The 16,813-nt window shown below is 42.4% G+C and overlaps 1 long non-coding RNA gene and 1 other non-coding gene across 3 annotated transcripts in view; one reads left to right on the top strand and one right to left on the bottom strand.

Annotated features, from left to right (window-relative positions):
• The window catches only part of LOC137776293 (uncharacterized), a 63,551-nt gene extending 51,295 nt beyond the window's left edge, over positions 1 to 12,256 (bottom strand). For both annotated transcript variants that reach the window (XR_011076196.1, XR_011076195.1), the window contains exon 1: positions 12,069 to 12,256. This is a non-coding gene — a long non-coding RNA (uncharacterized lncRNA). The remainder of the gene's footprint in view (positions 1 to 12,068) is intronic.
• A 3,228-nt stretch (positions 12,257 to 15,484) lies between these two features.
• LOC137777106 (U6 spliceosomal RNA) lies at positions 15,485 to 15,588 on the top strand. The gene has a single exon (XR_011076431.1). It is a non-coding gene; the product is annotated as a U6 spliceosomal RNA (small nuclear RNA).
• The last annotated feature ends 1,225 nt before the right edge of the window (positions 15,589 to 16,813 follow it).

Raw genomic sequence — 16,813 nt, 5'->3', positions numbered from 1 at the left:
AGGCGGGGGGTGGCTGTGTCTCACCGTGAGGACAAAGAGACTGGCACCAGAAGTTCTGGGAAGTACTCCTTGGCGTGAGCCCTCCCAGAGTCTGTCATTTGCCCCACCAAAGAGCCCAGGTAAGCTCCATTGTTGGGTCGCCTCAGGCCAAACAACCAACAGGGAGAGAACCCAGCCCCACCCATCAGCAGACAAGCGGATTAAAGTTTTACTGAGCTCTGCCCACCAGAGCAACAGCCAGCTCTACCCACCACCAGTCCCTCCCATCAGGAAACCTGCACAAGCCTCTTAGATAGCCTCATTCACCAGAAGGCAGACAGAAGAAACAAGAAGAACTATAATCCTGCAGCCTGTGGAACAAAAACCACATTCACAGAAAGACAGACAAGATGAACAGGCAGAGGGCTATGCTCCAGACAAAGGAACAAGATAAAACCCCAGAGAAACAACTAAATGAAGTGGAGATAGGCAACCTTCCAGAAAAAGAATTCAGAATAATGACAGTGAAGATGATCCAGGACCTCGGAAAAAGAATGGAGGCAAAGATCGAGAAGATGCAAGATATGTTTAACAAAGACCAAAAAGAATTAAAGAACAAACAGAGATGAACAATACAATAACTGAAATGAAAACTACACTAAAAGGAATCAATAGTGTAGGAATTCCTTCCTACACTAGAAGGAATCAATAACTGAGACAGAAGAACGGATAAGTGACCTGGAAGACAGAATGGTGGAATTCACTGCTGCGGAACAGACTAAAGAAAAAAGAATGAAAAGAAATGAAGACAGCCTAAGAGACCTCTGGGACAACATTAAACCCAACAACATTCGCATTATAGGGGTCCCAAAAGAAGAACAGAGAAAGGACTAGAGAAAATATTTGAAGAGATTACAGTCGAAAACTTCCCTAACATGGGAAAGGAAATAGCCACCCAAGTCCAGGAAGTGCAGAGAGTCCCATACAAGATAAACCCAAGGAGAAACATGCCAAGACACACAGTAATCAAATTGGCAAAAATTAAAGACAAAGAAAAATTACTGAAAGCAACAAGGGAAAAACAACAAATAACATACAAGGGAACTCCCATAAGGTTAACAGCTGATTTCTCAGCAGAAACTCTACAAGCCAGAAGGGAGTGGCATGATATACTTAAAGTGATGAAAGGGAAGAACCTACAACCAAGATTAGTGTACCTGGCAAGGATCTCATTCATATTCGATGCAGAAATCAAAAGCTTTACAGGTAAGCAAAAGCTAAGAGAATTCAGCACCACCCAACCAGCTCTACAACACATGCTAAAGGAACTTCTCTAAGTGGGAAACACAAGAGAAGAAAAGGACCTACAAAAACAAACCCAAGGGCTTCCCTGGTGGCACAGTGGCTAAGAATCTGCCTGCCAATGCAGGGGACACGGGTTCGAGCCCTGGTCTGGGAAGATCCCACATGCCATGGAGCAACTAAGCCCATGAGCCACTACTACTGAGCCTGCACGTCTGGAGCCTGTGCTCTGCAACAAGAGAGGCTGCGACAGAGAGAGGCCCGCGCACTGCGATGAAGAGTGGCCCCCGCTCGCCGCAACTGGAGAAAGCCCTCGCACAGAAACAAAGACCCAACACAGCCAAAAATAAATATAAATTAATTAAAGAAACGTTTAAAAAAAAAAAAAAACCAAAACAATTAAGAAAATGGTCATAGGAACATACATATCAATAATTACCTTAAACGTGAATGGATTAAATGCTCCAACCAAAAGACACAGGCTTGCTGAATGGATACAAAAACAAGACCCATATATATGCTGTCTACAAGAGACCCACTTCAGACCTAGGGACACATACAGACTGAAAGTGAGGGGATGGAAAACGATATTTGGTACAAATGGAAATCAAAAGAAAGCTGGAGTAGCAATACTCATATCAGATAAAACAGACTTTAAAATAAAGAATGTTACAAGAGACAAGGAAGGACACTACATAATGATCAAGGGATCAATCCAAGAAGAAGATATAACAATTATAAATATATATGCACCCAACATAGGAGCACCTCAGTACATAAGGCAACTGCTAACAGCTATAAAAAAGGAAATGGGCAGTTAACACAATAATAGTGGGGGACTTTAACACCTCACTTACACCAATGGACAGATCATCCAAAATGAAAATAAATAAGGAAACAGAAGCTTTACATGACACAATAGACCAGATAGATTTAATTGATATTTATAGGACATTCCATCCAAAAACAGCAGATCACACTTTCTTCTCAAGTGTGCATGGAACATTCTCCAGGATAGATCACATCTTGGGTCACAAATCAAGTCTCAGTAAATTTAAGAAAATTGAAATCATATCAAGCATCTTTTCTGACCACAATGCTATGAGATTAGAAATGAATTACAGGGAAAAAAACGTAAAAAACACAAACACATGGAAGCTAAGCAATACGTTACTAAATAACCAAGAGATCACTCAAGAAATCAAAGAGGAAATCAAAAAATACTTAGATACAAATGACAATGAAAACACGACAATCCAAAACCTATGGGATGCAGCAAAAGCAGTTCTAAGAGAAAAGTTTATAGCTATACAAGCCTACCTCAAGAAACAAGAAAAATATCAAATAAACAATCTAAACTTACACCTAAAGGAACTAGAGAAAGAAGAACAAACAAAACCCGAAGTTAGCAGAAGGAAAGAAATCATAAAGATCAGAGCAGAAATAAATGAAATAGAAACAAAGAAAACAATAGCAAAGATCAATAAAACTAAATGCTGGTTCTTTGAGAAGATAAACAAAATTGATAAACCATTAACCAGACTCATCAAGAAAAAGAGGGAGAGGACTCAAATCAATAAAATTAGACATGAAAAAGGAGAAGTTACAACAGACACCACAGAAATACAAAGCATCCTAAGAGACTACTACAAGCAACTCTATGCCAATAAAATGGACAAAGTGGAAGAAATGGACAAATTCTTAGAAAGGTATAACCTTCCAAGACTGAACCAGGAAGAAACAGAAAATATGAACAGACCAATCACAAGCAACGAAATTGAAACTGTGATTTAAAATCTTCCGACAAAGAAAAGTGCAGGACCAGATGGCTTCACGGGTGAATTCTATCAAACATTTAGAGAAGAGCTAACACCCATCCTTCTCAAACCTTTCCAAAAAATTGCAGAGGAAGGAACACTTCCAAACTCGTTCTACGAGGCCACCATCACCATACCAAAACCAGACAAAGATACTACAAAAAAAAGGAAATTACAGACCAATATCACTGATGGACATAGATGCAAAAATCCTCAACAAAATACTAGCAAACAGAATCCAACAACCCATTGAAAGGATCATACACCATGATCAAGTGGGATTTATCCCAGGGATGCAAGGATCCTTCAACATATGCAAATCAATCAATGCGATACACCATATTAACAAACTGAAGAAAAAACCAATATGATCATCTCAATAGATGCAGAAAAAGCTTTTGACAAAATTCAACACCCATTTATGATAAAAACTCTCCAGAAAGTGGGCATAGAGGGAACGTACCTCAACATAATAAAGGCCATATATGACAAACCCACAGCAAACATCATTCTCAATGGTGAAAAACTGAATGCATTTCCTCTGAGATAAAGAACAAGACAAGGATGTCCACTTTCACTACTATTATTCAACATAGTTTTGGAAGTCCTAGTCACGGCAATCAGAGAAGAAAAAGAAATAAAGGAATATAAATTGGAAAAGAAGTGAAACTGTCACTGTTTGCAGATGACATGATACTATACATAGAGAATCCTAAAGATGCCACCAGAAAACTACTAGAGTTAATCAATGAATTTGGTAAAGTTGCAGGATACAAAATTAATGCACAGAAATCTCTTGCATTCCTATACACTAATGATGGAAAATCAGAAAGAGAAATTAAGGAAACACTCCCATTTACCACTGCAACAAAAAGAATAAAATACCTAGGAATAAACCTACCTAGGGAGATAAAAGACCCGTATGCAGAAAACTATAAGACACTGATGAAAGAAATTAAAGATGATACCAACAGATGGAGAGATATACCATGTTGCTGGATTGGAAGAATCAATATTATGGAAAGGACTATACTACCCAAAGCAATCTACAGATTCAAAGCAATCCCTATCAAATTACCAATGGCATTTTTTACAGAACTAGAACAAAAAATCTTAAAATTTGTATGGAGACACAAAAGACGCCGAATAGCCAAAGCAGTCTTGAGGGAAAAAAACAGCTGGAGGAATCAGACTCCCTGACTTCAGACTATACTACAAAGCTACAGTAATCAAGACAATATGGTACTGGAACAAAAACAGAAATACAGATCAATGGAACAGGATAGAAAGCCCAGAGATAAACCCATGCACCTATGCTCAACTAATCTATGACAAAGGAGGCAAAGATATACAATGGAGAAAAGACAGTCTCTTCAATAAGTGGTGCTGGGAAAACTGGACAGCTACATGTAAAAGAAGGAAATTAGAACACTCCCTAACACCATATACAAAAATAAACTCAAAATGGATTAGAGGCCTAAATATAAGACCGGAGACTATAAAACTCTTAGAGGAAAACATAGGAATGACACTCTTTGACATAAATCACAGCAAGATCTTTTTTGATCCACCTCCTTGAGTAATGGAAATAAAAACAAACAAATGGGACCTAATGAAACTTAAAAGCTTTTGCAAAGCAAAGGAAACTACAAACAAGACGAAAAGACAACCCTCAGAATGGGAGAAAATATTTGCAAACGAATCAATGGACAAGGGATTAATCTCCAAAATATATAAACAGCTCATGCAGCTCAATATTAAAAAAACAAACAACCCAATCCAAAAATGGGCAGAAGACCTAAATGGACTTTTCTCCAAAGACACACAGATGGCCAAGAAGCACATGAAAAGCTGCTCAACGTCACTAATTATTAGAGAAATTCAAATCAAAACTACAATGAGGTATCACCTCACACCAGTTAGAATGGGCATCCTCAGAAAATCTGCAAACAACAAATGCTGGAGAGGGTGTGGAGAAAAGGGAACCTTCTTGCACTGTTGGTGGGAATGTAAATTGATACAGCCACTATGGAGAACAGTATGGAAGTTCCTTAAAAAACTAAAAATAGAATTACCATATGAGCCAGCAATCCCACTACTGGGCATATACCCAGAGAAAACCATAGTTCAAAAAGACACATGCACCCCAGTGTTCACTGCAGCACTATTTACAATAGCCACGTCATGGAAGTAACCTAAATGCCCATCGACAGACGAATGGATAAAGAAGTTGTGGTACATATATACAATGGAATATTACTCAGCCATAAAAAGGAACGAAAATTGAGTCACTTGTTGAGACGTGGATGGATCTAGAGACTGCCACACAGAGTGAAGTAAGTCAGAAAGAGAAAAACAAATATTGTATATTAACGCATATATGTGGAACCTAGAAAAATGGTACAGATGAACCGGTTTGCAGGGCAGAAATTGAGACACAGATGTAGAGAACAAACGTATGGCCACCAAGGGGGTAAAGCGGTGGGGGGTGGTGGGGGTGGTGTGATGAACTGGGAGACTGGGATTGACATGTATACAGTGATGTGTATAAAATGGATGACTAATAAGAACCTGCAGTATAAAAAAATAAATAAAATAAAATTCAAAAGTTCAAAAAAAAAAGAAAATCCTAAAGACTCTATCAAAAATAACCTGTTAAATCTAATCAATGAATTCAGTAAAGTTGTAGAATACAAAATTAACATTCAAAAATCAGTAGCATCTCTATTATTACAAATTATCTGAAAAAGAAAGAAAATTATTCCATTTACAGTAGCATCAAAAACAATAGAATAGGGCTTCCCTGGTGGCGCAGTGGTTGAGAATCCGCCTGCCAATGCAGGGGACACGGGTTCGAGCCCCGGTCCGGGAAGATCCCACATGCTGTGGAGCGGCTAGGCCCGTGAGCCACAACTACTGAGCCTGGGCGTCTGGAGCCTGTGCTCCGCAACAGGAGAGGCCGCGACAGTGAGAGGCCCGTGCACCGCGATGAAGAGTGGTCCCCGCTCGCCACAACTGGAGAAAGCCCTTACACAGAAACGAAGACCCAACACAGCCAAATATAAATAAATAAATAAATTTTTTTAAAAAATAGAATATTTAGGAGTGAATTTAACCAAGGAGGTGAAAGATCTCTACTCTGAAAACTACAAGACACTGATGAAAGAAAGAAATCAAAGACAACACAAATAAATGGAAAGGTATCCTGTGTTCATGGATTTGAAGAATATTGCTGCAATGTCAACACTACCAAAAGCCATCTAGAGATTTGATGCAATCCCTATCAAGATTCCAATGGCATTTTTTACAGAAGTAGAAAAACCAATGCTAAAATTTATATGGAAGCACAAAAGACTCTGAATAGCCAAAGCAATCCTGAGAAAAAAGGACAAAGTGGCTGGTATCACTTTCCTGATTTTAAGCTATACTTATAAAACTATAGGAATCAACAGTATGGTACTGGCACAAAAACAGATAAATAGACTGAAGGAACAGAATCAAGAGCCCAGAAATAAACCCAAGTATATATGGTCAGATAATATTTGACAAGGAAGCCAATAATACTCAATGGAGAAAATACAGCCTCTGCAATAAATGGTAAAAATTGGATATCCATATGGAGAAGAATGAAATTACACCCCTATCTTACACCACTCACAAAAATCAATTCCAAATGGATCAAAGACCTAAATGTAAGGCCTGAAACCATAAACCTCCTAGCAGAAAACATAGAAAAAAAGCTCCTCGACATGGATCTTGGCAATGATTTTTTAAAATATGACACCTAAAGCACAAGCAACAAAATAAAAGATAAGTTGGCAATGATTTTTTAAAATATGACACCTAAAGCACAAGCAACAAAATAAAAGATAAACAAGTGGAACTACATCAAACCAGCAAGCTGCACAGCAAAAGAAAAACGTCAACAAAATTAAAAGATAACCTTTGGAATGGGAAGAAGCATTTGCAAACCATTTATCTGAAAAGGGGCTAATATCCAAAATACACAGGGAACTCATATGCACAAAAAGTAAGAATCCAATTTAAAAATGGGCAAAGAACTTGAATACATACTTGTCCAAAGAAGATACACGAATGGCCAACAGGTACATGGCGATGCTCAACACCACTAATCATTAGAGAAATCCAAATCGAAACCACAATGAGATCACCTCACTCCTGTCAGGATGGCTAGCATCAAAGAGACAAGAGATAACAAATGTTGCTAGGATAGGAAGAAAAGGGAACACTTGTGCACACTTGGTGGGATTATAAATTGTTTCAGCCACTATGGAAAACAATATCGAGGTTCCTCAAAACATTAAAAATAGAACTACCATATGATCCAGACATCCCACTTCTGGGAATATACCTGAAGAAAACAAAATCATGTGGAAGTGATATCTGCATCTCCATGTTCACAACAGCATTATTTACAATAGCCAAGACATGGAAACAACCTCAGTATCCATCAATGGATGAATGGATAAAGAAGCTGTGCTATATACACACAATGGAATATTATTTAGTGTAAGAGACGAGGAAATCCTGCTATTTGTGACAACATAGATGGCCCTTGAGGGCATTATGCTAAGTGAAATAAATCAGGGAGACAAAGACAAATATTAGATGATCTTACTTATACGTGGAATCTAAAAAAATAGCCAAAATCATGGAAAAAGTGATCAGATTTGTGGTTATCAGAGGTGGAGAAGGGTGGGAGAAATTGGATGAAGGTGGTCAAAAGGCACAGACTTCCAGTTATAAGATAAATAAGTACTAGGGATGCATGATGACTATATGCATAATAAATATATATGTAAGTTGTATGATAAATATATACATAAGTTGTTAAGAGCATAAATCCTAAGGGTTCTCATCACAAGGAAAAAAATTTTTCCTTTATTTTATATTGATATGAGATGATGGATGTTAACTAAACTTAATGTGGTCCTCATTTCACTATGTATGTAAGTCAAATCATCACGCTGTACACCTTAAACTTACACAGTACTGTATGTCAATTACATCTCAATAATACCGGGGGGAAAAAAGATAACACATATGGCAAAACAGCACATGAACAGATGCTCAACATCATTAGTCCTTAGGGAAATGCATGAGGAAGGATTAAAAGAGGCACAAGAAAACTTTTGGGGGTGACAAATCTGTTTACTATCTTGATTGTGGTGATGGTTTAATAGGTATATGACATGTTAAAAAATATAAAATCGCACACTTTAAACACAGTAAGTCCCCTACATACGAACCTTCAAGCTGTGAACTTTCAAAGATGCGAACGTGCGGTCCATCAGAGTCAGGTGTGAGTGAAATTGCAGCTTACCCTCCGTCTCCTATTGCTGACGGTCCTTCAGCTCTACCGTCTCCCACCTCCTCTCCCTCCTCCAGTCAGTAACTCTTCTTGCCTGTTCACTCGATGTCAGCCCCTGTATGCCAGCTGTTGTACTGGACTACTGTACTTTTCAAGGTACTGTACTGTAAGACTCAAAATGTTTTATTTTTTGTGTTTGTTTTTTTATGTATTATTTCTGCGAAAAGTATTATAAACCTATTACAGTACAGTACTATTAATATATAGCCGATTGTGTTAGTTGTGTACCTAGGCTAACTTTGTTGGACTTACGAACAAACTGGACTTATGGACACGCTCTCGGAACGGAACTCGTTAGTATGTAGGGGACTTACTGTATGTGTACCTCAAAAGAAGCTGTTTTAAAGAAAGAAAAAAAAAAGCAAAGAAGTGGGGAGTGAGACTTTTAAAAATGAATTACTTTTTCACGTTTTTAACATTTTTTAAAAGTTTTGAACCATATGGATATATATTATCTACTCCAAAAATTAAGTAACAATAAATAGAAATGACATTTAAGCCAAAAAAGGGTAGTTTGTGTTGATACTTTTCCTGCTTGCGTTACAAATCCTCTCAAAGGATTTCCCCAGCCCACAAATTCCTCACTAGGCCAGCAACCCTCAGCTGTTTACTCTGCTCCCCTGGGTGACTGGGAATCCAAAGACATGGTGGCTTCCTGTTCACGGTTACAGACTGAGAGCAGTGCTCTGTCAGGCCATGTATATGTACATATGTTTTCTTTGACCTCAGAAGAATCTGACTAACATCTTAAGGTCATGTCACATATGGGGTAGCACCAATAAAATTTGAGAGAACGTTCCAGATTCAAAGACCAGTATAGATTTGCTTCTGTGCCACCCAGTATCAGCTAAGATGAGCTCAGCAGTAAGATGCATAGGAAGAAATAACTCTCATAGTTTTTAAATTATCAGAAATTTGGCCTCGGGAATTCCCTGGCAGTCCAGTGGTTAGGACTGCACACTCTCACTGCCAAGGGCCCGGGTTTCAATCCCTGGTTGGGGAACTAAGATCCCACAAGCCGAGCAGTACGGCAAAAAGAAAACAGAAAGGAAATTTGACCTCAAAACTCCCCGTTTTTTTTTTTTTTTTTTTTGGCTGCACGGCTTGCAGGATCTTAGTTCCCTGACCAGGGATGGAACCCGTGTCCCCTGCAGTGGAAGCACAAAGTCCTAACTATTGGACCCCCAGGGAACTCCCTGGCCTCAAAACTTGAATCAAATTATAACGCAGCTGTTTACAATAAACGTAAGAGGAAGGGAAATTCTAACATGGAGAGAAATCCAAACCCCCCAACCAACTATGGTGGTAAAAAACCCAGGGTGCTCCTGCCAAATTCAGGATATGTTACTCACTCCAGATAACCTGCCTATGAACTCCAGTTGGAGAGATGATCAATGTTCCTTTGGCCCCTGACGCTGTTCAACAACAGCAATCATTCTCGAGGTGCTGTCACAAGCCATGGAATGTTTCTGTTTCTTTCCACCAAGGGATTAAAGATACTGGATCTGGATTGTGAAGCCAACGAGGGATGGTTCCATTGTCTAGCATTTCTCATCAGGAATCAATTCTCCCAGGTGATAAGAATCAACCTTTAGATTAGAGGTCAATTTGCCAAATGGGAGTCATCTTGCAGGTTCATTACAAAATGGACGCTGAGCCATGCTGCATAATGAGCAAGCCAGTCTATGGAAATCCTACAGGAGGCTTCTGCTTACCGTTCACTTCGGAATGCTCACCTACCTTCAGCTTCCTCATTTAAATTTTGTGTGACTGACATAAAAGTGCATGCTTATTGAAAGGTTTAATAGAGGTAACACTAAGGACTATTTCTAAAAGTAGAGTTACGGTTCAAGTTTTTGGAAAATTTGCATCAGAATTTCAGCATTGTAAACATCTTGAGTAAATGTGGACCAGAAGAGCTCTTTTCAGTTTACTGGGTTTATCCAAGACCGGGATATTTCTTAGGATTTTGTGGCTTTGGGTGAAAATACCTTCACTTTGATCTGCTACAACAGCAAACAGCAAGAAAAAACCCCATAAACCAAGGTATCATTAGCTGGGCCTCTAGAAGCCTCAACTCCTGCTACACTGATTCCATGATTGCTCTTCAGAATCACCTGGAGGAGGTCTCCCTCATTGCTTTCAGAGAACACAATTCACTCTGCTTTGAAAGCTTCCCCAGCTCCTTTTCCATTTAACTCTGCCTTCACCTTCCTTTAAGGCTACCCCAAACCCCACACTGTACCCAGGACACTTCAAAGAAACTACCCCTGGCTACTGTGAATTGTGCTTTCAGAAAGTAACAACCAGCCAGAGCACACGCAGCCCGGTGAGTGTGAAACGGAAGTCAGGGAAGGTCGCCAGCTGGAGAACGAAATGATGGGATTTGTTTCCAAGTGTTGGCCCTGGTTGAAGTGTAGAGAGTAGAATGGAGAACTAAGGAGGATCCAGAACACAGGAGGGATAATACCACAGCTGAGCCCTGAACACCTTGGTTGGGGCGGGGGAGGTGTGTCAGGGGCACCCACTCGGCAGAAAATCCAAATACAACCTTATAATCAACCATCTGCAGGTTCAACTAACCTCAGGTGTGTGGTACTGCAGCATCTATTTATTGAAAAAAATCCACCTATCAGTTCAAACTCGTGTTGTTCAAGGGTCAACTGTACTTACATGGTACTAGAAGGTAAGGACGGGTGTTGAGGCTGAAAAGTTTGAGTTTTGAGGAAAGACCTTCAGAAAGCTCCTATTTAATGGCTTGAAGCAAGAGACCGGTCATTTCCTGAGAAGTGGGGCAGTGGAAAGGATCTGCAGGGTCTGAGATACTTTGAATTCACTGGGGGTGAAGGAGGGCGGGGCAGGGGATGGGGCGGGCCCACCAGCAGCCCTCAGCAGCTTGAAGGCTTGAAAGTGTGATTATGCAGGATCGTGGAACAAAAGAACCATGATTAACTATCGATATCATTTGTGCCCTAATTCAGAAGGCTCACTAGATGCCAAGCAAACACTAGGCATCTCTGTATAACTTGACCTCATACCAACCTCACAAAGGCAACCTTTCCAGAGGATTATTAGCATTTTACAGTCGAAAATCCTGTGGCTCAGAGAGGTTAAGGAACCCGACCAGGGTCACCGAGGCAGAACGTTAAGAGCCCTGTGTCCTAGGGTATCTGGCTTCAGAGCCCCATTATTCACCCTCCTTAAAGGACAGCAGGACTTGAAAATAATTTCACTCACTTTTTTTTTAAGGGATAAATTATAGATAAAGCTAGCAGTTGACGAACGTGAAGGAGCCTGAGAATCACTGAAATAAATTAACAAGCAAACCTAAGTGTTTACATTTAACTCTACAAGTTACGTTTTCAGTTCCTTAAATTAATAGTTTCACCGTAATGACAACCCACTCTTTTTGTCTGCAATTTCAAACCGGTTTTAAATATTACTGAGATTTTTTTTTTTTTTTTGATTGCTTGACCAATTCGCTAATTAAGCAAACACTAGGCCTCTCCTCCCAGCACCCAACCCCCCACCCCCGTTCCCGGCCCCGGGATGGGGAAAGGTGCCCGATAGGCGCTTACAGTGATTTCTGCCTCTTCTCTCTCCGAAACTGTTCTGAGGAGCAAATAACTGAGTGCCTGAGAAAGCTCTAAAGACGCCTGTGAGTTTGCTCGGAGATGAAACGCTGAAAGCAGCACTCTAGGTCCGGCCTGCCCACCACACCTGAGAGATGCGCGCGCAGCCGGAAAAGCAGGACCAGGTGCGCACACGCGGAAGTGCCCGGAGACAACATGGCGCCGCCGCCAGCGCGGGCCTTAAGCGCAAGTCGGCGGCCAGCTACGGTGGCCCTCGGGGGCCAATACAGTGTTAGGACGGCGACTCGCTCGTGGTTCCTGGTGGAGCGAAGGGACGTCCGCCAAGAGACTAGAACAACCCTGACTGGGCCGAAACATCGAGGACCGCTAGATGAGGGTGCCCCCAGCAGGCCACAGTCAGATGAGGAGAGAAGAGCAATGCCATTCACTGAATGCATTCATTTATTCATGCACTCATGAGCACCGACAAACTTGAGTTTGTTCTTGGAAGTGACCCCTTCTGCGATGCTGTAAGGGAAGTTCTGCTTCCGGAGGGAGGATGGACTAAACGAGATTGTCCCCCCAACAGAATGATACCAATCACTTACTGAGAGCAAGGCTCTGTGCTAAGTGCCCTGGAAGGATGCCAGGATGGCCTCTTACCTACAATCTGGTGGTGACATGTACGGGCCACCTACCAGACACAGAGCGGAGGCAAGTTCAATGCCGGCTGTGGGTAGATGAGGAGAGAACCGCCCTGGGAAAGAGGAGGTGCGACCCGACCACTTTGTTTTTATTACTGGGGGTAGAGGCTGAGGGTAGTGGGCAGAGAGGCTGGCCTGCAGTAGCCCTGGAGCTGTGTTCCCTTCTCCCACTTCCATTTCCTGTGGTCCTCACTGGTGTTAGGAGAGGTTGTCCTTCCCTTGGGCAAAGAACAGTAAAGATTTCTGCCTACTGGCCTCAGTGTGGGTCACAGACATTTCAACTCCTTCACAGAAATGAAAATACCTGGAGAATTGTTTGAAACCAACAAACATACAAAAAAATAATAATATGCATTCCACTATGGGGGAGATTGCACCCAACATTGTCTATGACACCTCACAGGGTGTCGTAACTGCCTCCCAGTAGGCTATTCAGCTCTCTTTTAAGCCAGATGCTTCTGGATAATGGGGCATGTATCAGTCTACTATTGCCACAATAAAGCTGTGTAACAAAATGCTCCAAAACTCAGAGGCAAAACAACAATCATTTATTCTCAGTCATGCATCTAGGAGTCAAGCTGGTCTGGGCTGGGTTCCGATGGGCTTGGCTCCAAGCTGCAGACTGGGTCCAGGTCACATTTCTATCACCTTCCTTAGACCAGTGGGCCAGTTGGGCCACTCTTCTCATGATGATGGTAGGAGCAAGAAAACAAACTCAACTGTACAAGTACAGTTTAAACCTTTGCTTGCGTCACATCTGCCCACCTCCCATGGTCAGAGAAAATCCACATGGCCAAGCCCAACATGAATGAAGCAGGAAAGTACATTTCTCTCACAGAGGAAAGGGAAGCATGTGTATTTTAAGCAATAATCTAATTTGACGCAAAGCACATGATTACACAGTGAACTCCACAGTTATGAGCCCACTGTCACACTTCCTTCATTGAAAATGTGTTCCCTGGTTAGAGAAGATGCTATGTACTGCGGAGATAGACATAGCATTCTCTAAGTCCGCAGATGCCAGCGCCGCAGGCAGGGAGGGTACAGCCGCCTGTGGATAATGACTCTACAGTTGACAGGCATATTGCTGCCTCCTCCAGGAGTTGAATGTAACCCACCAGCCACCAGCTGGCCGCCTGGTCCCCCCAAAGATTAGTGTCCTATCAGGTCCTCAGAGTTGGCTTCTGCTGTTGTCAGGCTGGGTCCTCCGCAGCGGTAGGCAGGCAGCCAGATCAGCCTTGATGAAGGGCAGCCCATGCCGTTGAACCCATGCATAGCCTTCATCCTGTTACTACAGCGACTTTGTATATGGTTTCTTTGAACAAGCACTGGGGGACTTGGGCCGGGGGTGGGTGGGTGGGAAAGGCCAACATCCACAGTTTACAAAGACCTCCTCTATACTGAATGCCTTCTCCTGGGTATTTACACAGGGCAAGATATCTTCACATTCTGGGCCCATGCAGAAAAATTCATCCACATACTTTCCCACCAGACTGCCATACCTAATCTCTAATCTTGTTCTTTCCAAGTCTCTGATCAACTGGTCAACCCTTTAGCCAGTGTCCATCAGTCCCTCAGGCCATCTCTATTCATGTAAGAAGTGGAAAACCAGTCATCAACTCAGAGTTCTAGCATCTGAGATGATTTCCCTTCGCCACTGTCTTCTCAGAGCTGAACCCAAGTGAGGCTGTAATACAATAGCTGCTCACGTCTGGCTCATGCCAGCATATTATGCAGGTGTCACGGACTGGACATGGGGAAATCCCCTGAGTCTGTGTGGATTGAGGAGCAGTCAAAGCAGGTGTTATGGGAATCTGTCATTTTCAGGCCCAGTCCTGTAGACCCACTTCCTTCTTTACAATGGAATGTTTCTGTGTACATCCAATTTTATGGATCAGATGAAACTAAATTCATGAAGGGTAGTTCAGATGACAGTCTGTTAGTGCCACCTGACAGGTCCTGTGGCCTTCAGTTGAAGGTGCAGCCAGCCTGCAATGAGGGAGCTAGGGGAATATGTACCCCTACCTCACTCCATCCTTGCCAGTGCTCCCCATTGGCTGCATCTGACCAGAAGCCAGAGAGCCCATTGATGTGTCCACATAAGCCAGCCTCTGGGGGCTCAGAGCAGGATGAAGGGGAGAAATTCATTGGTTGGGCTGTGGTGTCAGCCTCTAGTATGGCCCCCAGTGACCTCCATCCCCTGGAATTCACCCCCCCGTGTAGTCCTCTCCCATATTATACTAGGGTTGGTCTGTGTGACCAGTAACATATAGCGGAAATGATGAAATGTCATTCATTGGTTAGGTTATGAAAAGGCACTACAGCTCGGAGTTTAGTTGTTGTGGCAGATAGCTTCCTAAGATGGCCCTATGATCCCTGCCGCCTGGTATTCGTGCCCTGGTGTAAAACCCTTTCTTTGAGTGTAGGCTGGACCAAGTGACTCGAATCTAATGAACAGAATATGGCAAAAGTGATGGGATATAAAGGACCGTGGCTTCCATCTTGCCTGCATGCTCTCCTTCCTGCTCTCTTGCTCTGATGAAGCAAGCGGCCCACCAGAGAGGCCCACGTGGCAAGGAGCTGAGGGAGACCTCTGGCCAAGAGCCAGCGAAGAACTGAGGCCCTCAGTCCAACAGCCTGTGAGGAACTGAATCCTGCCAACGCCCACAGGAGTGTGTGGGAAAGCATCACCCAGGTGAGATTTACAAATCTTAGACGGTGCTCACTTCGGCAGCACATATACTAAAAGTGGAAGGATACAGAGATTAGCATGGCCCCCATGCAAAGATGGCACACAAATGTGTGAAGCATTCCGTATTTTTGAGTAATCTTACATACAGCTTTCAAAACAAACTGCTAAAAAAAAAAATCTTAAATTAGCCCCAGCTGACACCTCGATTGCAGTCTTTTGAGAGACCCAGAGCCTGAGGTCTCACCTAGGCCTTGCCCAGATTCCTGGTCCACAGGCAATGTGAGAAAACGACTGTTGCTTGGAGTTTGGGGGTAATTTATTATACAACATAGGCAACCAATACAGTCTCTCTCTCTCTCTCTCTCTCTCAATCTCTCTCTCTCTCGTATCACTTGCTTCTGTGGGAAGTCAGCTGCCCCGTCATTGGCAGCCCTCTGCGGAGCCCACCTTACGTGAAACCACAGCCTTCTGCCAAGAGCCGTGAGTGCGCCTGGCAGCAGATCCTCACCTAGTCAAGGCATCAGGTGACTGCAGCCCCTGCCCACAGCTTGATTCCGGAGAGACCCTGTGTCAGAACCCCTGGCTCCGCTGCTCCCGAATGCCTGACCCTCAGAAACTATGTGAGGTAATGAATTTGCCTTGCAGCAACAGATAACTAACACATGAGCAAAGAGAAACCATTCAGCAAAGAGGGAAAGGGGAAAGTCCGTGAAACTGGGGAAAACATTCTTAAAGAAAAGTATCTGGTTCATATTTTTGATAGACTCTGAATCTATGTACAAAGTTATTTGTAGAGTTTTTTTCATAACAAGAGTATGTTTTCCTTTGATTCAGGGACAAACTCTGGTATTCCACTAAGCTGAGAATGATGATGTTACCTACCCTTTACTTAGTACCTATGACTGCTGGGCAGTGAACTTAATCAACCTTCACAAATAGGGAAATTGAAGCTCAGACGGGTTAGCTCATTTATCCCACGGCACACAGCAAAAGGCAGAACCAGAATTCCACCCAGGTTTGAAGCCCTAGTTCTTTTCACAATGTTATCACGGCCTCCATAATAGTGATTCTTGTAACTCAAAATAAAAACACACCCTATAGTCCGAGTGACAAATACAGAAATACATTCATTCGTTCATTGAAGTTAGAAAGTTAAAACACCTTCATATTTCAAAGCAGGCAGTGAATGGGAGACAGGACTACCCTTAACTCTGTCCCTGACCCCTACCTCCACCCCCAGCTTGTGGCTGGAGCTCAATGTATTTGACGACGACATTAATTCCACAAGCATTCCACCATCTGGGGATGTGGAACGCAATCCAGGATCCGGTTTCCGGAAGGGCCCTACCATGCCC

Source organism: Eschrichtius robustus, chromosome 14, assembly GCF_028021215.1.
Source record: "Eschrichtius robustus isolate mEscRob2 chromosome 14, mEscRob2.pri, whole genome shotgun sequence".
NCBI classification, from domain to species: Eukaryota; Metazoa; Chordata; class Mammalia; order Artiodactyla; family Eschrichtiidae; genus Eschrichtius; species Eschrichtius robustus.
Note: the sequence above shows the minus strand (reverse complement) of the source record. Positions and strands in the feature narration are given on the sequence as shown.